We start from the raw sequence: 26746 nt of genomic DNA, 5'->3' as shown, positions 1-26746 counted from the left end.
GTGCCCCCTCCCACGGGCCCATCCACATGCCTTTCCCAAGACCTCTTTTTTTCCCAATCTTTGAATGCTACTCCTTCTAGGTCCCTGAACGACCAGCCAAACCATATGCCATTCCCCCTGAATTCACGTGCATGCCTATTTCCGGCCACTTCTCTTTGTGCACAAAGCGGATGACCAGCTGTACCACCTGAAGGTCAGAGCATGGGGAGGATTTCTCCTCTCTGCAACTCCAGGGTCCTCCTGAGCAGAGCTCCAGGGCAGCTCTCATCCTTTGGTGGCTTTTCCCCGCATGCCAAGCCAACATATCCATGAACTGGACATTGTCTTTTTCTTCTCCTGTCATCTGATTATAAGCTCATGGCCTCCAGCCCAAGGTGGCTATGGATGTGGTAGAAGCAGGAGGCATGGAGCTAATAGTGGTGGATGTCAGAGGGTCAGACTGGGGAACTAAATGGTAGAAACGATAAGACCATCCTTTAGGTCTTGAAGGGTGACACTCATCTCTGCCATTACCCTGATGAGACAGAATTATTTGTTGACTTCCATGGGCTTCCCCTTCTCCTGCCTCCCTGTTATGGCCCTTACCCCCTAGGGCAAGGACCCAAAGTGAGGATTCTGTCAACTCTCAGCTATGTCGATCCCAATTATATATTGTGAGGCCAGGAAAACACATACTGGTTGGGTCTAAGGACCTGGTGGCCCTATGGAAAACTGGCCATGGACTAGGACAACTTCCTGATCTCCATGTCCTGCTTCTGCCAAGGGCCATGATGATACCTCAGGTCCCTGGGTAAATGTCCACTTGGACTCTGTGATCAAGAGTTCCCCAAATGTCTACGTGGTCCCCTTTCCCCAGTGTGTGATTTCTCAAGCAATCACCCAACTTCTTCCTCTGGAAGGATGGGAGATACTCACCCTACCACGTGCCTGGTGATGCGGGGCACTTCTTTATTCAGTAGGTTCTAGGTCTTACCTTAGCCTGAGAACCGGACAAAAGATCATGACTCTTTATTGGGGCAGCTGATTATTTTTAAATAAGTTAAGCAACGCTCTTTCTCTCTGCCCATCCAACTTGCCTCTGGGAACACCATGTCCTCTTCCCCAGTTCCGTGGGGAACAGTTCCAATCTCTCTGAGATTCCAAACTTCTGGCTGCCTTCTGGCCTGGCAGCTCCTGGGAGAGTTGTGCCCATTTTCCCAGAGTCAAAGCCTACCACTTGGTCTCTATTATTATAGGTTCCTCTTATCCCTGCCGCTCTCAGGGAACTCATTCTATAGCAGCATCTCCCGTCTTCAGCCCTGGCCAATGGAGGAGGTAGCCAACAAGAAGTTCCTTAAAGAAGCTAAGCATGTCCTAGGGGTTCTCCTGAGAACAGTCGGTGGGGGTGTTTTCCACCTCCTCCACCCTACCCCTCACTGCAGGATTATCCAGCCTCGCAGACCCTCTTCTCTAAGCCATGTGGTCCTTGCCTCTACCATCTGCCCCAGCAGTTCTGGCTTTTCTTTCACTTGGTTTGAACCATTGCTGTTTCTAGGCTCTCAAAAGCCATCCTAGCACCTTCTCTTGGTGCCAGGGGGTGAAATCTTCTATCGCAGCAGAGTGCTCCCATATTATTAAATCTTCTCTAATCAACCTCTTCTGTTCTGCCCCTGTGGCCCTCATCCTTCAGGACCCAGGCTCAGGTCTAGTCTCTGGTTCCTTCCAGGATACGGTGGCATGGTCTGGTCATTCTTGCAGAGGACAGTGCAGGCCTGTTCCTCTCTTAGCAGGAGGCCCAGCACTGCCCAGGCTGGGTTTTGTGGTGGCTTGACTCGTATTCTTTGTCTGGTGGCCAGAAGAGGGATGGGAGAACTGTGCTAGAGAGAGACCCCTGCACCATCTTCAAGCAAGAACGGGGAACTTTAGCCCTAAATGGGGAAGATGAAGCACTTCTGATCAACAGGACCAGGAGACCCAAGATTTTTGAGAGCATAGACCCAGATGTTTCCATACCAAGTCTCTGAGTCCCAGTCCTCCTCTACTGGGGCATGACCTTGGCAGAGCAGACTTGTCTTGGTGGAGAATTTGGCTTTGGAGCTCCATTCTTTTTTTTTTTTTTCCTCCCCCAGGGTTGGGTTTTCACACTGTTGTTGGGGCCACAGAGGGGCCCTCCTGCCTGTCAGCAGAGGGGCTCACGGTTTCATTAGCTTCTCCAAATTTGGGCCATGGGGGTCTGGGTGTGGCTGGGTATGTCGGGCATGTTTCCATCATGGCAGAGGGGCGCTGGGTAGGCACTGGGTAGCTGTAGGGTGGATCATGATGGTGTACTTGGTATAGGGCTGAGTGGGGACAGAGTTATAGCAGGGACCCCAGAGAGGGGGAACACAATCATCCCTGGCTCCTTAGCCCAGGCATTCTTGAGGAAGGTGTCCATTCCCGAAGGGGGTGGGTGAGAAGGGTTGCCATTGTGGCCATCTTGCCTGTGGCAGCTCCTTTCCTCTTCCGGTGAATTCCCAGACCAGCTTAGCTTTTTCTGCCTCCCATCTGCAGAAGATAAGAGTCTCTCTTTACTTGCTGCCAAGGAAACTTTCACACTTTTGCCTAAATGGATGATTCAGTCCTCAAACTTTCATTGCTTTTCTTTAAGCACAGATAGCGTCCAGCCATGTGATTCCTACTTCCCTCCCACCTCTGAAATGCCTGGGAAATGCCTCCACCAGCGCCTTCCCATCCATTTCAATCCATCCCAGTGCAGCCCCAGCGAAGAGTTTTAACTCGGCTGTGCTCCGCCTTCCAGCTCCAAACTGGTGTTTGCATCTCCTTTGTAAAGTCTTCCCAAGCCTCAGCTATCCCAGGTCTGGGTCCCTGGAGACAGATTCTGGGATGGAGATCTGCAAGCCAGAAATCCAGTGGGGAGTGGTCTCAGAAGCACGGGGTCTCGGCAAGCAGTAAGAAGGCAAACCAGGGAGGATTGAGCAGAGGAGGAAGGGGAATTGACATAAGGTTGTAGCAGAGGGCTCAGCTGGTCCCACAGGGAGCTCTGGGGCTTCCTGAGGTGGCCTTTCTGCTGTCTCAAATTCAGGCAAGAGGCCTTGGCATTGTACCCCCGCCCTGACCATGCTTTGGGAGGCCATGCATCCTCAGGTGAGGCAGAGGATGATATTTGGCTAGGAGGTATTTGAGGGCTTACTAGTATGAAACAGGGGTCGTGAGCCATCAAGGGTCAAAGCCACCTGACAGCTGGGCGACTGAGAGCCTTGGTCCCGCAGTGGGGTGAGGGGTAGGGCTCTCACTATCACAACCCCCAGAGGGGGGGGGGCAGAAAGATACCAAGTTCTTGGTGACATCATCCTTCCAGCTGCTGGATGGAACCTTGCCTGAAGTCACATTTCCTTTGTCCTTTGCAGTCAAACACGCAAACAAATTCTCCTTTTTTTAAAGCCACATAACACGAGCTTTCTGTCGTCTGCCATGTAGGGCCAACCTGTGATCTATGGAGTTGCGTGCCAATACTAATGGCTTATTGCCTTTTTAGAAACCGGAAGCAAAGATTAAATTTGTGAAACGGAGAATTTATTAGTTAAAAAAAAAAAGGCTTCAGTATAAATTCATGAGGATTTTTTTTCCTTTTTTGGGGGGGGTGCAGTGTTACCTGTGCATGATGGAGTGGAAATTACTTATGAAAATATTTACAAACTTATACTGTGGTATAGTCAGTGCTTATTTGAACACTTCATTAATATTAAATTTTGCACCACTTCTTGAACTAATTTATTGGCACGTTTTTAGCATGCCGCCAAGAGACTTAACATAAATCACATTAATAATAAATGGCATGAGAGCGTTTTATATTTCTTTTCTGAGCTATTATTTTAAACTAATTTTCTAGGACAGGGGATTCTAAATGTACTATTGAAGATAAGACTTTCTTAATATCTGCTTCAGCAATCAACAAGAAATACAATGTGATTTTAATTACATTCGTGTCTTGGATCCTAACTCTCATGAAGTTCACCTCTTCCCAAACGGGCTTCAGCCATCCATGAAAAAACAGGCTTGCTCAGACAAGCGCTTGCTGCTCAAATGAAACTACAGAAGCAAGGTCATCAGATGAAGCAAGAAGTTTCCTTGCGGGAAGGGAACTGGGGCGAGACGTGTTTGTCAGGGTGTCAAGGACCTAAACTCTTCCGGCGGCCGATAATTTTGTGGTCAGACTGTTACGGTCCGTCTGTTTCCTGGAGAGCCACCAAGTTAACTCCTGAAGCCAGTGACAGTTAGCAGTAAGTCATTCAGAAGTTTTACGTGGAAGACGTAAGAGGGGATAAACCAGCGAAAGCATTTTTTTTTTTTTTTTTAAGATTTATTTAGGGGCACCTGGGTGGCTCAGTTGGTTAGGCATCTGTCTTTGGCTCAGGTCATGATCTCTGGGTCCTGGGATTGAGACCTGCCTCAGGCTCTCTGCTTGGGGACTCTGCTTCTCCCTCTCTCTCTGCCTGCCTCTCTGCCTACTTGTGTTCTCTCTGTATCTCTCTGCCAAATAAATAGATGAAATCTTGAAAAAAAAAATTATTTATTTATTATTGGGATTGGGGAGGGGAGAGGGAAAGAGAGAATCTCAAGCAGACTCTCGGCTAAGCATAGGAGCCCAACACAGGGATCGATCTCACCACCTTGAGATCATGACCTGAGCTGAAACCAAGCGTGGGACGCTTAATTGACTGAGCCTCCCAGGTGCCCCAGAGAGCATATCTTTCAAGGCATGTCAAATTAAGAATTAACCTGTAGAATTTCAAAACAAATGAACTTTCACATAGTTTAAATTTTTAAAAAAAACATTTTTAGCAAAGCAGATGGGTATTAAAACTAAAAGCAAAAATGATACTTTTTTTTTTCCTGCAATGCTTCTGGAACAGGATAGATTCTTTGATCAGCAAGTAAGGGTGATGCGGAGAAAGTAAGAAGGGAGGCTCTTCCTCCCCTCTCCCATATCCTACGTCTACTTCCAAGGGAACCCCAAGGGCTAGGTAGCTACTGATTATTGTGCTCACCAGCCTTCTCCTGCTAACATCACCCCTTTGTTTTGGAGCAAAAGCCCCTGATTCCCTGTGCTCTTGGTGGGCTGCTGTCAATCACTAGCCCCTCCCACTCCTGCGTAGGAGGGGAGCCAAGTGTCTCAGGCTGGGCCTCACCTAGTTGTAGATCCTCCTGGACCCAGTGATTGTTCCAAGAGGTGGACATGTGACAAATAGTGGCCAATCAGAGGCCTTCCTTCTGATGACCTCAGGGCTGGGTCTAAAGGCTGATCGTGGTAAGTGGGGTTTCCTGAGTAATGTGATGGAAAGGGAAGTAGGCAGGAGTATGGTTAGAAGCTCAGACAGAAGCCAAACTATTCCACGAAAGGAAGGAGAGCCCTGGAAGGGGGGGTCCATGGGAAGAGTCAGGACTGGCAGGAGAAGAGTGAGGTAAATGGGAAGGGTGGGGTGGTGAGGAGCGCAGGGGTCCCATGGAGACACGGGAGGGTTGGGTGATGCTCTCTCTCTATCCCTGGTTTCTCTCCTCTCTTTTTGGGACAGAAGCCTCAGAACAGGCTAAGGGCAAGGTGGGCTGGGAGGGCTTGGGGCATCTCCGGCTTCACCCTGCATGGCCGGACCCTGACCCCAGGCCCGGCCCCTCCAGCATGCCCCCGCTGTCCTGCCCCAGATGGGTCAGCGTGCAGACCTAGCTTTCATGAAGATTAGAGAGACCAACAAACAAGCAAGGATCAAGGGAACAGGAAGTGGGGGGCCTGAGAACCGCCAGGGGCTGCATGGAGAAGAGAGTCGCGGGCATCCCTTGCCCAGGGGCTAGGAAGAGTCGTGGGCGATAAAAAAAATCTGAAGAGTTTGTCTGTCTGTCTGTCTGCCCAGTTTTTGCTCTGAAATACTCCATAAAATCCACAGTGCTCGTGAATGCCCGAACCTACAAGATTTGGAGGGGGGGGTGTTCACCAGGGCTGCTGATGTCTCTGTGGTAACCTCCAGCACCCACAAAATATGACCAGGAGCCTCCTTTCTTAACGTTCTCCATCTCATTCCTTTGAAAGCCACAGGCAACACCATATTTCAAGGGGCCGTCTTCACTGTTACTACGTGCTGTGGTTCTGGAGGTCCGGTTCTTTGCCCTGAAGAAGGGGATACAGTTGACAGGGTTGGGAAGGAGAGGCTCTGGGGAGGCCCTGCCTTTAGTTTCCTGGCTTGTATCCTCCCAGAAAGACCAGTCCGGACGGCACTGGTCACCAAGTCCTCCTGGACACTGTTGGGCAAAATTGTCATTACCTTATTCTTGCCCTGGGGGCTTAGAGGACAGTGTTTGGGTGGGAATCAATAAAGCCTGAGCCTTTACGGATATGAAACATTAGATGGAACAGTCTGGCTCGGTCTAGAGGGGATAAAAATAGATGGGCCTGCCACTAAACTCTGTCCCCAAGTGGGGACCAGGAGGACCCTTTGAGCCTTCTGCTCTGAGCCTGGTGCCAGAGACAGGAGAGGGTGGTGTTTCGGCCATCTTAGTGGGGCCCAGCCATGCGGCAAGGGGCTCATAGACTAATGTGGTGATGCTTCCAGAATTAAGACCCACTTTATCTGCCAGCTGTCACTTGCTCAGGTACAAAGCCCCCGTGCTACCAAGCTTTGTGCTTCAAGAGAACCAGTTCGCCCCGGTTGAGCTAATGTTGGCGGAACCAATGAAGTTACTCAGTCAGGAGTCTCCATATTGGATGGTGACTGATCGATCCAGCGAAACCCTTTCTTCTTGGGAAGGTTGAAGGTGAGAAGCAGCCAAAAGGAGGTGCTGGGGGAGGTCCTGAGAGACGGAAGGGGAAGAGAAGCTGAGCTAGACTCCAGTCCCGCCTTCTTTGTCTGGCAGATGCCACCCTTCCCCCTACCACCCACTGCTTGAACGTGCAGAGTCACAACTCCCTGCAGCCAGAAAGAAGGGGACCCACACGGCCCCTGGTCCCGCCACCCCTGTCAGAAGAGGACCGCTGCCTAGCTTGGCAAGTCTTGTCTCGGGAGCCTCTCTAGCCCCCAGGGCTCGCCCGGCTCACCCACCATCTGTTGGATGATTCACGCCTGGCTGGAAGCAAAGTCGAGGCTCGATTTGGGTCTTGGGACTTGAATTTGTTCCAAAATCAAAGGTGTCAAGCTGAGTGGCCTTAAAATTCTGGAATCGTTTTGGGAAATGAGAACCTTGTACAATCTCTTGACGTGTTCTTTGTTATCATAGAAATGTGAAGAAAGTTCCCCATCTGTGCTGGGGCCCCTCTGGAGCAGGGGTGGGAGCTCTTGGACAGCTCCTGCTCACGGCCACCTGCCCCTTCCTAGATCAGCCTGCTTCCCTCCTGTCCCCCTTCCTCCTTTGCTTTTATGTCCCCTCCCACCCCCCACCCATTTCAGCTTCCTGTGCAGAAATTTGAGTGTATTATAGGCCTAATTCATGTTGATCTGTTATCACTAGTCCATGCAAGGCGCCTCTTTTGTTTGTGATTCTCTTTTATCCACAGTGCCTTTTGCCATTCTGTACCCCCTCTCCTGCCACAGGCAAATACTCCAGCAAGTGAATCTTGTCTTTGTAGGTGTCCTTGTGAAAAGAGTATTGCTGCTTTGTCTTTTGTATTTTTAGGTGCATGCATTTTATTTTATCTTATTTTTAAATATTTATTTATTTGACAGTGATCACAAGTAGGCAGAGAGGCAGGCAGAGAGAGAAAGAGAGGAGAAACCAGGCTTCCTGCTAAGCAGAGAGCCCGAAGCGGGGCTCGATCCCCGGACCCTGGGATCATGACCTGAGCTGACGGCAGAGGCTTTAACCCACTGAGCCTCCCAGGTGCCCCTAGGTGCATGCATTTGAAACACAAACAGTGTTAGGTTATTTATCTTTTTTGTCTCACCCAGTACCATGTTTTTGAGATCTGTCCCTGTGGCTCTGTGTGGCTCTAACCCATCGCTTCCAACCTTGCAATGTTCTCCCTGGTGTGCGCACTGGGCACTCCCCACTTGCCCCCAGGCCCGCTTTCCGAAGCCTTGCTCTGTGTTCTGGGAAGCGGAACTCTGTGGCTTGTAGCTGCCGTGTTCTCTTCTCTTCCAGCTTCCAGTTGGGTTTGGCCTTGGGGAGGCGCCATCAGGAGATGAGAGGATAGATGGAGGGTGAGGCCAGGATGTTTATTTGATCTGACGGGCTGGGGGAGCAGTGGCTGAATTCCTTTACCCACAGCAACACGCCAAGCAAGGCTCATGTCCAAAGGCCAGTTCCTGCCCTTGTACCTTCAGGCACCAGGGAGGTAACAGCTGCCAGGGACTACTATCTGGAAGGTGCTTTGCTGTCCTTTGTCTCTATCTCTGGATGCTTCCCATCCCTCATTGAAATCCCCCAGCTGCCCCGTGGGGTCAGCGTCCTGCCTGTTTCAGCAGGTACGCCCCACATTTATTCCTCTTTGCTCCACCAGCGAAGAACTGGGCTCCTACTTTGCCCCCAACTCCCGGCACCAGAAACACCTCCGGGATAGATAGCTGCACTCTCCTTTTGCCCCGGTCCCTACCTTTCCAATCTCAGTGCATTCCTCTAGCTCTTGAAGCTGGAGCGTCTAGGATGGTGGTTCTTCCTCCTCCTTGTGATCAGGTAAAATGGGGCTTCACAGCCTGGCGCAGGTCCATCCCTAGGGGACAGCTGAGGACATTTAGGACAGTCATGATTGGAAGTGCGGATGGTGAGGTGCTAGGGATACTGCAAAGAGATTTCAGTAAGGACAGCCCCCCTCCCCGCCCCTGAATTATCTGATCCCAAATGTCAGTAGTACCAAGGTCGAGACCTTGGAGCTAAGAGAACGCCACTTCGGATGTGAGACTTAAGCTTCCGTTGGGTTCTCAGTTGTTCCAGGAAGGTGACGGGAGGGTCCTCAGATCTCACTTGGACTTCCAGGTGGAAGAAGCTTGTTAGACTGACTTCCGGGCCTCCCTCTCTCCACCCTCCTTCCCTGGCTGCTCCCAAAGGAGGAGCTGTGACTTCTCTGATTGCTGAGGGCAGATGGATGGGGGTGGGAGGGCAGGAAGCCTTCTCAGCCCTTTCCCGGCTCCTTGGAAGCCAGTGCTCAGGGGAGGGGCGTGTTCTGCTTGGTTCCTCTGTGCCCTACACTATGCCTTGTCGGGTTGGGCCCCTGGCTGGGGAGGACCGTAGGCAGCACGCCCACGACTGGGGTGCAGTGTGAGAAAACCAGCTGTCATTGCTGACCTACACCACGCTGTCCCCCAGCTGCCACAGTCATAAAGCTGGTGTCTTGGTCACCATCTGTTTCCATTGCCAGTCCATCATCTGGTTCACAACTTGGGGAGGAAGGGTCATGGAGTCTAATTATTGGGACCCTTCAAATCCCAACAGACACTGGAATGTGACTAGAGCCTAGCTCTCCGTCTTAGGCCCCTCCCGCAAATGCAGGGTAGGACAATGGATTAAGAGCACTGGCCCAGTGTCAGGGGCTCAGGATTCTGCTTTTGCTCTTGATTGGAGACAACTTGGCTCTTTTGAGTTTAGTAGGGGAAGGGGGGTCTGACAAGTGTGGGTGGAGCTGAATGCAGGGGCCCAGGAGCTTGGCAGGGACCAGCACCCCTCTTCAGGTTACTGTGCTTCTCTCCTCTGTGTTGACCACAATCTCAGGAGGGCTCTCCCCTCCGAGTGGCTGCCTGCTGCCACCAGACCCGATACTGCAAGTTCAAGTCCAGCTGAAATAGTAGCATCCAGAACAGTGCTCTGATTGTATGGCCTCAGACACATCTGTCTCCTGGACCGAGGATTGAGTTCTGGGGAATATCCTTTGCTGGTCTCGTGGTCCTCCCCTGCAGGGCGGTAGTGTCCCCCAGGACCATGAGGGCTGATGGGGGAGGAGGGTTGGACCCCAAAATGAAATTCCAGTGGACTATCCTATCCTGACCTTCTGATCCCTGGCTGTGTGATCTTGGATAAGCTACTTAACCTCTCTGGGTTTCCTGTTTCCTTTCCTGTAAAGTGAGAATAATATTAGTACCTATGTCACAGCATTGCTATGGGACTATTTGAAATGATACATACAAAATGATGGGCATAATGTTTTGCTAAATGGTAGATATTACCACCAAAATGGTTGATTATGAATCTTTCTCTGGACTCTGATTCCAGGGGTTCTCTGAGGGAGGGTGGGCAACTGGGTGAGGGAGGGCTGAAAGCAGGTGCTAGCATGATTGGGCCGAGAGGCTTTCGAGAACAACCACAGTAAAAATGGTGGTATGAGTTTGATGTCATTTAGGCACGAAGTCCTGATGCCATTAAAAGGATATGGGAAGGGAGTTCCGGGTGAAGCAAATAGATGCTTTGACTCAGAACTGGCTGTTTGACCAAGATATCAATGTGGTGACATGATTCCTAGGTATATAGGAAGGGGTGGGAAGCTGGATGAGAAAGCATTTTAGAGAAAGCTTTGGTGTGCCATGAGCCCCCCATCCACACCCCCACGACGGTGGTAGGTTGGGGGTGCCTGCCCATTACCTTAAGCTTGGAGGCCAACCCCTTTGAATGCTTCGTACGCGTCCACTGGAACTCAGAGTGCGGGGCATCTGACTCCTGGATGGAAGACCTAAAGGGTGGGGCTGGGAAGAGGGGACAGCTTTAGGGGTTTGCTGGGGGGAAGGAAGGGTGAGTGTTTCCTGGGGATCAGATAAAGCTGCTGAGGAGGGGCTGCCTCAGTCCAGCCCAAAGGGGCAAACGCATCTTGGCAGAGTTGCTAGAGATAGAGCCAGAGGCCCCGGGCTGGGGCACCTGCCTTGTTGAGGGAGCTACTGGAAGCGTGATCACTGAGTGATTGCTGATGGAAATATGGACTTTAGTTAATAACAATGCATTATGGGGACCTGGGTGGCTCAGTCGGTTAAGCGCTTGCCTTCAGCTCAGGTCATGATCCCAGGTCCTGGGATCAAGCCCCGCATCAAGCTCCCTGCTTTGCGGAAACCCTGCTTCTCCCTCTCCCTCTGTCGCTCCCCCTGCTTGTGCTTCATCTCTGTCAAAAGAATGGATAAAATCTTAAAAAAAAAAATAATACGTCCATATGGGCTCAACTGTAACAGACTTACCACACTAATGCAAGATATCAGCAAAGGGGGAAGTGGGTGTGGGGGGGAGGGGTACGTGAGAAGTCCATATCTTCCATTACATGTTTCTGTAAACCTAAAACCAATTGGAAAAAAAAAAAAAAAGTCAATTCATTAAACCAAAACAAATCTACTAACACAAGTCATATTTCTAATCCCTTCCAGTGAAAATTCAGAGCACATGACTCTTTTCTGCAAAAAAGAAAAATTCTTTTCAAAAAATGATATAAGCCTTGGTTTTCTCACATTTCCCCTCAGTATTTATATACACACGTGCACACACACACACACACACACACACACACACAAGCTTTAGCTGACACAGACCCTGGGCTTATATGTACAGAGTCCCTCAAAATTTGCACAAGTAAGCATTTTCACACTTTCAACAATTCCATTATTTACCTTTGAAAAATCCCAGAGCCTTGGATAAATAAACCATATCGTGAGCTCTGAGAAATGAAACCACCTACACGTTCCTGTTTCTGGGCGGTCAGTCTCCTTCCCCAGGATGACATTCTTTGCCAAATAAGTCCTGGTTCCAGCTCAGAAGTGGGGAAGTTTATAGACACACACAGACACACAGACGCGCAGACCCGTCCTGGAGTCTTACGCTTTTGAGGTTGTCAGCAGAGGAACCATGTTGACCGACTTCCTGTGGTGGGGGAGGGAGGGTGGACCACCAGGGAAGGGAGTCTGGGGTCTCTGCCTGGCTGTTTCCCCATACCATTTCCCCGCTTTGCCTCCAGCCCACACTGTACGGCCTCCTTCTCCAGGCAGGCAGCCGGGATCTCCTGGCAAGCGGAGGCAGGCCCTCTCTGTTCTTCATCAGCAGGCCTGAGCCTCTCATAGCCCAGATCGGCACGTCGTCCTGTGTCCTCCAGTTGCCAGCTGTCGCGTAGCCCAAACCCCATCAGCCTTCCTCACGGGTAACATTTTGTTCTAATGGGCATGGTTTCCAGTGCTCCCCAGCTCTGTCCGTACCTGGCTTCGCGGGCTCCCCGCCAACTGATTGGAACCCACACAGCTCTCACTGTTCCTAAAATAGTCCTCTTCCAGCCCCGCGACGGGGCAGGGGAGAAATTCATCTTATAATAAATGTCTGAATAGCCTCATCCCCACCTCCCCAAGAAGCTCTTGCTTTCTGGAATCAAAGTCCGTCTCCCAGCATCAGGCTCCTACCCCAGCTGCCGGACACCAAGGTCCTGGGCCTGCCTTCTGTGTGCCCATCCCCAGCCCATGGGCACCTGTGCTCCACAATGGCTTGGGAGACCACAGGGCACCTGGACTGCCCTCACAGGCCCTAGAGCCAGGCAACATGGGTCCTGATCTTCTACAGGCTCCTGGGTGACCTTGACTGAATCAGAGAACCTCTTCTAGTGCTGGTTCTTATCTGTAAGGTGGGGGTAAGAGTTCTACCTACTACCTCCAGTTGTAGTAAGCCTGCCAACAACTGGGAGTCACTGTATCACCATTATTTTCTGACTTGTCCCGGGCGGACTGTTCTAGATCTCCCCTTCCCCGTGTCACCTTGGGCTGAGGGCGGGGCAGGCCTGAGCTGCACCCTTATTGACATTCCCACCCCGCTAGCTTACCGGCGGCACCTTGTTCCCGGACGGCTGCAGTTCACAGGCATTTTTCTGAAAACTGGAAACAGTCAAGGGCGCCTGCGGACGCAGCTACTGTAGCCCACCCGTGGTGTTGCCCATAATTCTCCCAGCTCGGGGGTGGGGAAGCACGGGAGGGCCAGAGCCTGCCAGTCCTGTCCTCGGTGGAAACCCAGGCTAGGTTGCGGCCCTCAAGGACACACACATCTTGATCAGGAACAGCCTCTTCTTGCCCCATTGGTGGGTTTTGGATGAGACAACAAGTGATTGCGGTCTCTAGGGGACCTAATGAAGACCGTCTGAAGATGTTCCACTCGGGCTCTTCAGAGATCCTGTTCTCTGGCTGAAACCTCTCTCAGACACATGTAGGCATGTGAAAACACACACACAAGCGCGCACGCACGCACACACACACACTAAGAGCCTCTATCTAATAAACTACTATTTGGTCCTTTAATTCTTACCTCATAAATCAGTGCCTAGCAGATGGGAGGCTCTGACCTGTTTTCTCTTGACATGCTAGGGTGTTAATAACCATCCCAACCCATTAGGGACTTGGTGAGCACCGTGGAGACATGCTGCCTCTGAACCTGGTCTCACCTGCCTACGGAACTCCCTCCACCAGTTTCCATCCAGGCTGTCAGCCTCCGCTTCCTTCTAAGCTGAATTCCTCAAACTCGGGCCCTGCTCAGGCACCTGGCCTTCTTCAAAACTCTGGAATGTTCTGTGTGCAAAGCAACAGAGAAATCCCAAAAGAAAGACCAATGGATTTGACTACGTCAAATGTAAGACTTCTGACGGCTAAAGAAGCAATAAAGTTAAAGGCAAACCACAACCCAGGGGGAAACGTTGGCCATCGATAGGAGGGATGAAAGATGGTGTGTTCAACAAACACTTATGGAGGGCCTAGCACTGGCTGGGCATTGGGAGACAGAACCAAGCGGAGCACGGTTTGTGAGGTTGTCTTGTGTGTGCACATGCACCCATGTAAATGTGTGTGTGCTGAGTGTGTGTGGAAGGAGTGTCAGTTAGAGGGAGTCCAGGTGGGACAGAGCTTGGCACGAAGGAGGGGTTGGGAGGAGGTCGATGGAGCTGGACCGCAGACGGCGAGGGGATGAGGCCAGGAGGGGAGAGAGGGTTTTCAGGAGGGGCTAGACCTGCCAGGCTGTGTAGACTTTTATTTTATTGATTTATTTTTAAAGATTTTATTTATTTATTTATTTAGGCGAGCACGAAAGGGGGAATGGGCAGAGGGATAGAATCCTCAAGCAGACCCGTGCCGAGTGGGGAGCCTGATGTGAGTTTGGTCTCATGACCCAGGAGATCAGGATCCCAGATGAACTCAAGAGTCCAATGCTTAACTGACTGAGCCAGCCACACACCCCTCCTTTTATTTTTTATACTTTATTCTAAGAGCCATGATAAACCCTGGGTGGCTTTTAAGCAGGAGGCAACAAGGTTGGATTTGCCATTTTCCAAGCTCACCGTGGCTGGTAACTCGACGGAGGGTGGAGAGCAGCGAAGGGGCGGAGGCGGGGAGCCCTGACAGGACAAATGGCAGTTGTGCGAGGTCAGGTAAGCGACAGGGCTGGCTTGGAGCGGGTGGCATAGCCCTTGGGTGGCCGCACCTGCAACAGGTTGGTGATGTCTCGAGAGACTCTGAGCCAGAATTACCCACCGAGCCGCTCAGAAACACTGTTAGATAGTAAAGATTTGTTGGTTGAAAGTGCTCGGTCTGGGAGTAATTTTGAATGCAGCAATAGAGAACGCATACGCCCCTGACTCTTGTTTTAGGCAATTTTTTCATCTAACAAATCTTCGTTGAACAACTTCAAAGAAATCATACTTAAGAACCCCAAGTAAAAAGCAAAGCATACAGGAGAGCATGGGGAATATAATCTGATTTTTATAAAAATGTGCACATGCACACAGAAAATACTGAGAAGGATATTTACATACCGCCATGCTTTCTATCGCTTTCTTCTTTCCATTGTCCTAGATCGTCTGAGTTTCTTTACAGCAAACGAACGTGTAGATCCTGGGGATTTCCTAGGGAAGTCGGACGCCGATGTGTTCAACACCAGCGCATCACACACTCTGACACACATTGCTGGTGGCAGGGGGATCCGTTAAAGAGCTGAGTCTGATGCAGTAAGCTTCCAGGGGGGCCCGAGATCCTGCATTATTCTAGCAATCTCACATGGGGTGCGGATCCCGCTGGTCACAGACTGTCCTCTGAGTGGCCAGGCTCTGAAGCAACCCAAGATTTGGCTCAGGGCTCCAGGTCCGAATGCTGACTCTGTCCCTAAGGTGTAGTTCAGCCTTGAGAAAAACACTTCGAAGAAAAAAAAAAAAGATTTTATTTATTCATTTGACACAGAGAGAGAGAGAGAGAGAGAGAGGACACAGAGAGAGAGAGAGAGAGGACACAAGCACGGGGAATGGGAGAGGGAGCAGCAGGCTTCCGGCAGAGCAGGGAGCCCAATGCAGGGCTTGATCCCAGGATCCCGGGATCATGACCTGAACCTAAGGCAGACGCTTAATGACTGAGCCACCCAGGTGCTCTGAGAAAAACACTTTACTTGCCTTGGTTTGGGTTTCCTCTTTTGTAAAAGGAAAAGAAGGGATGTCTGTCATTGTTGGGATCCCCTCCATTGACATTGGGTCCCCTTGGAGCCCTGAAATGGGCCTAGAAACCAGCATTTCAAGCCAGGCTCCCGGTCTCTTCATGTGAGATGCATGGCTGGCCCCTCCGAAGTAGGCCCTGGGTCTCTCAGTCAGTAGGAAAGGGGCTCAGTTCATGTTGTCCCCCATCCCTGTCTGGTCCCGTGGGTCTCCCTGAGTCTCTGCAGTCCCTCCTTTGTCCAGATGATGGCAGCGGAGGACAAGGAGTCCCAGAGGGTGGCGTCCAGCCAGCAGAAGGTGACAAGTGGGGCTTTTGAAATGTGTTTCCATGTTCTCTCAAATGCTTAGGAGACTAACTGTGCCAGTTCTAATTCACATTTTTATTTGGTTAGGATTTAGACTCCAGCTTTTTTCCCCTAAGAAGATTTGAACCATTATGCTAAGTGGGAGAACTCAAATTAAAAATAGAACAGAAACCAGACAGACAGATCTCCACCTTGCATCCGAGCTGACTCTTGGGTCCTCAAGTTAGCTTTGAGTTTTGTGGAAGGTGAGGCCAAAGGAGGAGCATGGGGCCTTCGGGGGCAGGAATGGAGGGGGTGAACGCTGGCCCAAGCCACAGTATCCGGGCTGGGATCTGGAGGCTCATTTTTGCTTTCTAGCCTCACAGTCCAGGGTATTTTGAGCTCATTTTACAGAAGTGGGAACAGACCCAGTGAGGCCAGCATGTTGACCACGGGGCAGAACCGTGACCTTTCCCCCACCTCCCTCTCTCTCTCTTTAGAGACAGGATTTTCATTTTCTGGTCCAGCGGCCATACCTACCACCACAGAAAGGTTTTCTGACCTTTGTTTTTATCCGTTGAGGTCACACTCATCAGACTGTGTCCAATGACCCAGCTTCACAATGAGCTGTGGTTCGCACAACGGTGGTGCAGGGCCGGGCCTCTGTGTCACAGATGGGTGTGGGGCACACGGCGTTAAGGGTGGAGGGTAACAAGCCAATTTGGAATTCCTGGAGACTGGGAGAAACTGGTTCAGTCCTATTGTTTTCTGATGGTTTCCTCCCCTCTGGTCACGTGGGCGTCCTGGACGTTCCTCCAACATTCCAGACACGCTGCTACCCTTGGGCTTTCGCACCTGTTTCACCCTGCCCAGAACGTGTGTCCATCATCAAAGCCTCCTTCAAGTCTTGACTCTAAGGAGTCTTTAGGGGGCCTGCCCGGATCTTTGGATTTACAGTTGTACCCCCTCCACCCCACAACACTGAGCCCCCTGCCCTTGCTCTATGCCTTCCCGTGGCTCATCAGCTGGGAGCATAGGTAAAAGTACATTTATTTATGTCTGATGCCTACTTATTCATTCATATGCTTCCTCTGCTGTTGTTGGGGTTCTATTGAAGACTAGTAATTTGCAATTACTTCAGTGATTGCCCTGCCATTCATTTCTTGCCTTCAGGAAGGCACGGCTTTTAGTTTTTTTTTGGTTCTCTGTTGTATCCACTGAGCCTAATACAGTGGCTGCCACGTTGAGTAGAAACTCAAGAATGAATGAATGAGCTACCCTCTTGGTACATGTCAGACACACACCAGGCCTATCAGAGACAAGCTGCCCAGTGGGCAAGTGACTCACATAAGAAATTTGTATGAGCACATGTGGCCGACACATGCATGATGTGTCACCCACCTTGGCAAGTGCTAGATCAAAACATGACAGAGGGAATGTGCAATGCACATGTGGACACAGGTGAATCAAGGGACGGGATATAAAAGACATGGGAGGGAAAGGTGGTGGCCCAGGCCGAGTCCACCGAGGGACACAGGACGGATCAGATGGGGTGGGTGGCAGGCACACCAGAGACAGAGAGGCTCGTGGCAGGCCCGTGGAGATACTACCGTCTGTACCTCTGAGTCTTCGGCATTACCTCGCAGAAACAGATGCCCTTCCCAAACAAATGGCTTTCACTTTCTCTTCAAAAAATAGAATTCCACTTTTCCCCCAACACCCCAAATATCTTATGCCTGGAACCTCTTCACAGAGTTCAGAGATTTTATTTTTATTTTTTAATTTTAATTTAATTTTATTTTTGCCCTGGGCTTTTTTGGCAATCTGTGGAAGTCTGTGGACCCCTTCTCAGAAAAATAAATAAATGTGCTTTTAATGTATAACATAAAAGACATAGGAACAAAGACACAAACTGTATTAAGATTCAATAACCAAAATATTCAGGAAAATTATGATTAAAATAAGGCATGTGCCTCTTTATAAAAATAACTAAATATTAAGACATCTGGCAGTGAGTCTAATAACTACCTTAATCTTAAAGTAGTTCTGAATGTAAATGATATTTCAAGGCACTGACAAGGCCTGTAAGGTGTGACAATATCTGTGGCTTCTGTGGGATATATTCACAACTCCTACTGTGGCTTGTTGCCTACCTTCACACCAAATTGCAGGTAGAGGTTTCTGAAAATCAAAGCATAATAGCTTTCCCATTTCAGTTCACGGACTCCCTGAATTCTCTCCAGGAAACGATTGGGAGTCTGTGGACCTCATTGTTCAAATCTGCCTTCCAGTCGCCCTATGGAAAACAGTCTATCCTGGCTATAGGAATTCAGCTTTAAGACTCTCTCCCATCGAGGAGGTAGAAAGTGAAATCTCAGTGAGGAGGAGCGGCATGCTGGCAAGGCTTGATTTTGGTGGGTCTGGAAGGAGGAAGAAGCAGAAGGTCCTAATCACCCATCGGACGTTTTGCCATCTGCTCACAGAGCTGTTGACACTGATCACCGCTGGAGGCTTGAGCCAGTGGGGAGCAGCCTACCCCTTGTGGCCACGACTGGAAAGGTTCCCCCCACACCAAAGAGACTGAGCTGGAGTCCTCCATGCGCTTGCGGGTCCAGTACAGAGGGCCTGGTGGAAATGGCATCAAAGAGGAGCTACAAAGGAGGGGAAGCCCAGGAGGAAGGCAGTCAACCTGACAGGTGATGGCCAGGTGCTCTGGGGAACCTGGATGGAACAGATCACTGTCACTGAGCAGTTCCATGGGACTGCCAAGCGCTCTTGACTTTGAACCCATCCAGTTCTCACAGCTTGTGCTTAGGATTCCAGAGGCTCCCCAAAGCTTTCTCCTGTGTCTAGGCCTGAGAAGCTGCCCTGGGGAGTCCCCATGTTTCCCGGGTTAAATGAGAGTCGGGCAATTGATCCATTCCCATTTCTGGTGTGAGCATGGTGGGATCCACGGAAAAATAAATAATGACAGTTGATCTGGATTTTCTAGGAGAGTTCTGCTGGGGCAGACTGAATGCAGTTAAATGGATAGAGAAGATGTGATATGTCTCTATACAAGGGAATACTACTCAGCCATCAAAGATGACATTTTGCCATTTGCAATGATGTGGTTGGAACTAGAGGGTATTATGCTTAGTGAAATAAGTCAATCAGAGAAGGACAATTAAATGATTTCACTCATTTGTGGAATTTAAGAAACAAAATAGAGGAACATGGGCGAACAGAAGGAAAAGCGAAACAAGATGAAATCAGAGAGGGAGACAAACTATAAGAGACTCTTAATCATAGAAAGCGAGCCAAGTGTTGCTGGAGGGGAGGCGGGGGGGGGGGGATGGGTAAGGAGGTGATGGGCAGTAAGGAAGGCACATGACGTGATGAGCACTGGGTGTTATACAAGATTGATGAGTCACCGACCTCTACCTCTGAAACTAATAATACACTATATGCTAATTTAATTAAATTAATTATTAATAAATAATTAAATTAATTAATTTAAGTAAATTTTCAAAAAAAGAATGTATGTCCCACTTTTGGGTATGGGGAGTGCAGTAACCACACACGTGGATCAGGTTAATGTTTTGGAGATGGGGGACATTTGTTTTGCTATATGAAAACTTTGGCTAGGGTTTGTGAATGGTATCTGTTGGTCCAGAATTCAGCAGAATCACTTTTACAGAGACAATTGCTCCCTGGATCAGGAAAAGCACCTTGACTAACATTTTTGTGCACGGAAAGCAAGGCCTCAGAGAATGGAAAGTCTTAGATAAAAAGAGTTAAAATGCTACAGACTCAGCCCACTCTGGAGGAGTCTGGGGCTCTTTTGGGAACACGGGGAGAAGAAGAGAGACGCAGCTACAGCTGGGGCCCAGGGAAACCCCATGCGAGGTGGACCCGAGCTGGGAGGGCTGGAGTCTCAAGGTCAGGGATGACTAATACACATCATGTATGTGTTTGAAATGTAACCCTCTGGGGATGCCAGGGTGGCTCAGTCATTAAGCGTCTGCCTTTGGCTCAGGTCATGATCCCAGGGTCCTGGGATCGAGTCCCACATTTGGCTCCTTGCTCGGTGGGGAGCCTGCTTCTCCCTCTGCCTTCTGCTCCTCCTGCTTGTGCTCTCTTTCTGACAAATAAACAAATAAAATCTTAAAAAAAAAAAAGAAAGAAAGAAAGAAGAAAGAAAACAAACAACAAACAAAAAAAACCAACAACAACAAAAAACAAATGTCACCCTCTGGGCAGGTTCTACGGAGGTTGGGGTTTGGGGTTGCCCAGAACTTGGGCTCTGCCTCAGGAACCCAACCGGAGTGCCATGTGATGGTGGCAGGCTCAGGGGGCACTAGAGGCCAGTGGGCTGGGCCCTGTGGCTTCTCAAGGCATCCCCCCCAGCCCGATTACTGGAGGTATTCTGCCTGTCCTGGGTAAAGATCTGCCATGTCCGTGGTAGCTTTAAGTGGAGCTCACCAAGCAACTTGTCCTTCCAGCCAGTTCTTCCTGAAACCCTCACACAATTGCCTCATGGGGCTGTAAAAGCTGCTTCCAGAAAGTTCCCTGGGGTGGAACTAACAGGTGGTTCAGGAAACAAGTTCTTGCTTACCACAGATTTCCAGTCCAGGCTCTTAGGTCATCTATGTAGCAGTGACCACATTGTTCCTGCATATATATCACACGACCTTCCAGGCCCATCGCCGTTGTTACCCCAAATTTTCAGGGAATGTCCCATACACAGGACTTGGTCAGTGGGGCTTGGGAGGTTGGTGGGGTAAGGGAAACAGGAGGAGAGCGCCACCTGCAGGACCTCACCGGGATGGCAAGGTGGAGCCACTATGCAGAGGCAGGCACCTGGACCTTGCCTCCCTTGCTCCCTGCATCTTATATAAGGGTGACCTCAGAAGCCTGGAAGGCTTGTGGACTCATGGGCAGCTGGCCCTTGAGTGGGTCTCGCATCTCCCGTTAGCCTGGATTGGGAGGATTTTTTACTGGCTCAGTTTAAACTGAATCCTGCAGGACCTGCATGAGAGTTTTGCAAAGAGATAAAGATCTCCTTTGATCCCATCTTCCTTATGTGAGAGCTCAGCCACAAATAGTGTGGTGTCCTTTTAGTTTCTACCTCTAACAAGGCTGACTTTGTTCTTTCCATTCTCAGTTTCCTGTGTCGACCCTCCAGGTCCTAGTTTCCTAGTTCTGTTTTGGTGGTCTCCTATTTTTATCCTTTTCCCTTTGTTTTGAGGATACGAGGTGGTACAGAGGCATTTCCTTCCAACTGAGGGCTTTGGAAATCTACAGTCTCCTACAGGCTTTAGAAATGTCACATGGCAACTGCAGGAGCAGTAGCTGGGCAGAAACACATGGGACCTACAGTCTGGAAACTCAAGATTTCATTATAGCCCAGGTACTCACTCACCCCGCAGCCTTTGGGAAGTTAGGGCCTTTCTCATAATCTGTTTCTTCACCTGTAAAGCGAGGGAGTGGGGCTAGTAGGTTACAATGGGCTCTCTGGGTTGCAAATGACAATAAACCAACTCACACTAGCTTGAGCAAAGTGGGGACTCTTAGCTATTGGTTGCCAAAGAAGAGTGGATGGCAGCTGGACCTCAGGGAAAAATGGAACCAGGCATTTAATGGTCATCAGGACTTTTTCTCTCTGTCTCCTGTCTCCACTTTCTTTTGAATGTTAACTTCTTTTTTTCCCACTCACCAGTTTTCTTCATGTAGTGGCCTACATGGGCCTGGCGGCTCCAGGTCCTCCATTTAACAGCTGTGCTGCCTGAGCAATCCAGAAATTAGAAAGACAGCAATGAGTTGCAAATCTAAAATTCTCATGGGCCCAGACTGGATCAGTGCCCCCTCCCCAACACGTCAGCTCTATAGCCAGAGAAGCAGAAACATTTAGTGAAAAATGGCTGCTCCCTAGTCCCGTGGTGATGATGTGAATGGGGATGCAGGTGCAGGTGGAGACAGATAGAGAAAACCTGGGGACAGGGCATATGGGGAAATATGCAGTATAAGAAATCTGGAGTTTAATTGTTAATGAAAGTTCTGTTACTGCTTTGTCAAAAGAGCAAAAAAAAAATTATTTTCTTGAGTGTCAAAGCTCTTAACCACTCTTGTTCTGAGAAAATGTTGACAGGAGACTAAAGCAAGTTTTGGTAAGTTATTGGTTGAATTTCAGCTCTCATAACTGATTTCTCAAGCGGGTACAATTAAAATATAACCCTGCCGAGAGGATCCTGGGAAGATCACGGAGCAGGAAAGCAACAGGGATCTATCTCCTCACCTAGACTACAATTGCACTGGCAACTGACTGTCTGATGTAACTATTTTAGAAGTCTGCAGTCCATTAAAGGCTGGCAAGTTCCAGGGGAAGGCTTGGGCAGTAAATTGCAGTTAATTTCAGTCAATTTCAGCTCTTAGCACAGTAGTAGCTGCCCATCCCCCACCCCCATCCAGGTGGCAGACAGCTGTGCCTGAGTTCCTGGGGCGGCTTACACACAGTCTGTGGGAACCCTGGTGGGCAAAAAGGACCCTATCCTCTAAATAACGGGGATCTGTGCTCTGACTGCTGATTGCTACCTCTAATCTCACAGTCACAAAGAGGAGAGTCCCTCCTAGTAATGCAAAACCTACCAAGATAAAATCATGAAGGAGTAGACAGTTTGAATAGATCTATGACTAGTAAGGAGTTTGAATCAGTAATCAAAAATATTCAGGCAAGGGATGCCTGAATGGCTTAGTCATTAAGCATCTGCCTTCAGCTCAGGTCATTATCTCAGGGTCCTGGGATTGAACCCCATATTGGGCTCCTTGCTCAGTGGGACCCACTCCTCCTGCTTGTGTTCCCTCTGTGTGTGTGTCTCTGTCAAATAAATAAATAAAATCTTTTTTTAAAAAAATCTTCAGGCAAAACAACAACAGACTCTGGACCCGATGGCTTCACTGGTGAATTCTACCCAATACTTAAAGAACTAATACCAATTCTTCTCAAAATTTTTCAAAAACCAATGATGAGGAGGGAATACTTCCTAAATCATTCTATGAAGTCAGCATTACCCTGATACTAAAGCCCCAGACGAAGACACTATAAGAAAATTACAGACTGGGGCGCCTGGGTGGCTCGGTGGGTTGGGTTGCTGCCTTCGGCTCGGGTCATGATCTCGGGGTCCTGGGATCAAGTCCCGCGTCGGGCTCTCTGCTCAGCGGGGAGCCTGCTTCCCTATCTCTCTCTCTCTGCCTGCCTCTCCATCTACTTGTGATTTCTCTCTGTCAAATTAATAAATAAAAAATCTTAAAAAAAAAAATAAAATTACAGATCAACATCCCTTATGGGCATTGATGAAAAAATCCTCAATGAAATACTAGCAAGCTTAACTGAGCAACATATTAAAAAGATTTTATACCGTGACCAAGTGGGACTTATTCCTGGAATGCAAGGATGCTTTAACATATGAAGACTGATTGATGTAATACATCCTCTTAACAGAATGAAGGGAAAAAACATACATGATCATCTCTGTTGTTGCAGAAAAAGAATTGGGCAGAATTAAACAGTTATTCATGATAGAAATCCCAAAAAAATTAGGATTAGAAGGAAATGACCTCAACATAATAAAAGCTGAATATTAAAAACCCACAGAATTTACAGAACTAGAAAAAATAATCCTAAAATTTATATGGAACCACAAAAGACCCCAGATAGTCAAAGCAATCTGGAAAAAGAAGAGCAAAACTGAAGGGATCATAATCCCAGATTTCAAGATACACAACAAAGCTGTAGTAATCCAAACAGCATGGTACCGGCACAAAAATAAACACACAGAAAAAATATATAGACACACAGACCAATGGAACAGGATGAAAGCCCAGAAATAAACCAATGATTATATGGTCAGTTGATCTTCAACAAAGGAGGCAAGGCTATGCAGTGGGAAAAAGACAGTCTCTTCAAAAAATGGTGCTAGGAAAAAAGAGACAATATCAAGAGTAACAGGGCAGCCCACTGAATTTGAAAACAATATTTGCAAATCATCTATCTAATAAGGAATCAGTACCCAGAATATATACAGAAATCCTTAAACTAACAACAACAAAAAAATGCAAACAGCCTGATTTTAAAATGGACAGAGGGCTGGGGCATGTAGGTGGCTCCGTTGGTTAAGCATCCCACTCTTGATTTCTGCTCAGGTCATGATCTCAGGGTCGTGAGTTTAGACTCCATGGAGGGCTCTTGTGCTGGGTGTGGAGCCTGCTGAAGATTCTCTCTCTCCCCTTCCCCCCCAATCCCTGCTTATCTGCACTCTCTAAATACATACATACATACATACACACATACATACATACATACATAAAATGGACAGAGGACTTAAACAGACCTTTCTCCAAAGAAGATTTGCAAATAGCCAAAAAAGCACACAAAAAGATGCTCAGCATCACTAATCATGAAAGAAATGGAAATCTAGTGAGATACAACCTCACACCCATTAGGATGGTTACTGTCCAAAAAACCCCCAGAAAACAGGTTATGAGGGCAATTTGGCTGGGACATCTGTCACCCCACTAATCGCCAGGATTGATGAGGCTGATCTGCCAGGCTAGGCAGGTGTCACTTCCTCACCCTCACCACTCTACGTGCTCGCTCCATGGAAGAGGATGCCCTTCCCCCATAGAGGAGGACCGTTCTTCCGGTCAAGGGTATACCAGTAGCTTTGTTCCCCTGCTAGGAGCTCCAAACAAGCTCTCGGGGTCCATTTGTAGGAGAATGTCATAGAGTCAAGCTTCCAAGTTTCCAGACACAGCTAGATGACGTGCCACATGTGGCTGTCTGCCTTTCAAAAACAAACAAACAAACAAAAACAAAAAGCAAAACCCAGAAAATGAGTGGAAAAATTAAAACCTTTGTGCTCTGTTGGTGGGAAGGTAAATTGGTACAGCCTGGTGGAAAATAGTTTAGCGCTTCTTCAAAAGACTAAATATAGGGGGATCTGGGGGCACAGTCTGTGGAGCGTATGATTCTTGGTTTGGCTCAGCTCATAATCTCAGGGTCGTGGGATCGAGCACGGCATCAGGGTCTGCTCTGTGTGGGCTCTGCTTGAGATTACTTCTGCCCCTCTCACTCATGCTTTCTCTCTCTACTAAATAAACAAATCTTTAAAAAAAAAAACCCTAAACATAGAATTACCATATGGTCCAGGAACCCCACTTGTGGATATGTATACACCCAAAAGAATTGAAAGCAAGTTCCTGAAGAGCTACGTGTACAGCAAATTCAAAGCAGCACCATTCACAATAACCACCCAACCCAAGTTCCATGACACATGAATGGATACGCAAAATGCCGTATATGCATACAATGGGATATTGTCCGACCTTAAAAAGGAAGGAAATTCTGACACTTGCGACAGCATGGATGAACCTTGACAATGTTATACCGAGTGAAATAAGCCAGCCCCAAAAGACAAATTCTGGATGATTCCATTTTTGAGGCACTTAGTCATCTATGAGGGGTCAAAGTCATAGAGACAGAAAGCAGGATGGTGATTGCCAGGGACTTGGGGGGAAAGAAGGAGAAAATGGAGAGTTACTATCTGCTGCACAACATCACAAATGAGTTGATACCACCTGAACTGTACACTTAAAAATGGTTATGGTACTGGGTGGGGGGTAGGGAGAGGGTGGTTGGGTTATGGACATTGGGGAAGGTATGTGCTATGGTGAGTGCTGTGAAGTGTGTAAGCCTGGCGATTCACAGACCTGTACCCCTGGGGCTAATACTACATTATATGTTAATAAAAAATAAAAAATTAAAAAAATATATAAAATGGTTATGGTAAATTTCCATGTTCTGTATCTTTTACTGCAATAAGAAGAAAATGGAAACGAAATCGGAAAAACAAACAAAACCACAAGAAAAGCAACCGAACACCACAGGCAAGCTGGGAGGGGGATAAAACATGGAAGAATAATATTTGTTTATATTATGTTTTAGTTCAGAAGTCCACAAACTATAGCATGTGATAACTATGTGTATATATTATATATTAATATGCATCTCATGCCCTACGGAGGTCTATCCAGATGCCCAGGAAACATCCCTGATCTTGAGATCTTCTTCCTCTTGCCTCTGTGTGAGGAGGAAACACATTTGGTGACAAGAAAGTCATGGTCAGGTGTGAAAGAGGGAGAAGATGGATTCATCTTTGCATTCACCAGTGCAGTGGAGCAGCTGAGAATTATATCCCCCCATGCCCAAATGACTAGTTTAAATGAACTGCACATAGGGGTGCCTGGGTGACTCAGTGGGTTAAAGCCTCTGCCTTCGGCTCAGGTCCTGATCTCAGGGTCCTGGGATCAAGCCCCGCATCGGGCTCTCTGCTTGGCGGGGAGCCTGCTTCCCCCCCCCCCGATCCCCCTGCCTCTGCCTGCCTCTCTGCCTACTTGTGATCTCTGTCTGACTTGTGAAATAAATAGATAAAAAATCTTTTTTTAAAAAAAGACTTTTTTAAATGAACTGCACCTGAACAAATGCAATAAATGAGGCTTTGCCTGGGACCCTGGACACATACCCTGAACTTAAATTTGACCTAATGATCTTTAACAACGTAAAAAAAAAAAAAAAAAAAAAAAAAACCTCTTGAACATGGAGGCAGAAAACTGACTTTTTTTTTTTTAAATAATCTTTTTATTTTGAAATCATTGTTGGTTCATAGGAAGTGACAAAGACAGTAGGAAGAGGTCCCAGGTTCCCTTTGCCCTGTTCCTCCCAGTGGGTACCTCTTACCCACAGTCTCAAAATCAGGAAACGAATACCAGGACAATGTGTGTGTGTGTCATTTTATCACCCATGTAGATCTGTTGTAATCACCTCTGCACACAAGGTTCAGAGCTGTTCTGCCAAGGCAGAGACCTCCCTCCTGCCACTCCTTCATAGCTATACCTGCTCCCTCCCACTCCCAACCCCATGTCGCCCCTGACCACAAGCACCCACTAATTCATTCTCCTTCTCCATCACCTTGAGGAGACCGATGAGTTTTATTTCTATTTTTTTTTAAAGATTTACTTATTTTTAGAGAGAGAGAGGGAAGGCGTGTGCGTGTGCCCAGTGGGA

At 48.5% G+C, this 26746-nt stretch overlaps 1 long non-coding RNA gene across 2 annotated transcripts; it reads right to left on the bottom strand.

Annotated features, from left to right (window-relative positions):
• Positions 1–7805: 7805 nt before the first annotated feature.
• Positions 7806–12436, bottom strand: LOC123389190. 2 transcript variants are annotated; one of them, XR_006603759.1, is made up of 5 exons: positions 11535–12436; positions 11112–11205; positions 10531–10631; positions 8555–8682; positions 7806–8121 (listed from the first exon to the last, which is right to left on the bottom strand). It is a non-coding gene; the product is annotated as an uncharacterized LOC123389190 (long non-coding RNA). The 2 variants fall into 2 exon arrangements; XR_006603758.1 differs by having other exon boundaries at positions 7806–8682.
• Between the last annotated feature and the right edge of the window lie 14310 nt (positions 12437–26746).

This window comes from Mustela putorius, unplaced genomic scaffold (assembly GCF_011764305.1).
Source record: "Mustela putorius furo isolate JIRA1106 unplaced genomic scaffold, ASM1176430v1.1 tig00003962_pilon_pilon_pilon, whole genome shotgun sequence".
Taxonomy (NCBI): domain Eukaryota; kingdom Metazoa; phylum Chordata; class Mammalia; order Carnivora; family Mustelidae; genus Mustela; species Mustela putorius.
This window is presented reverse-complemented; position numbering and strand designations above follow the sequence as displayed.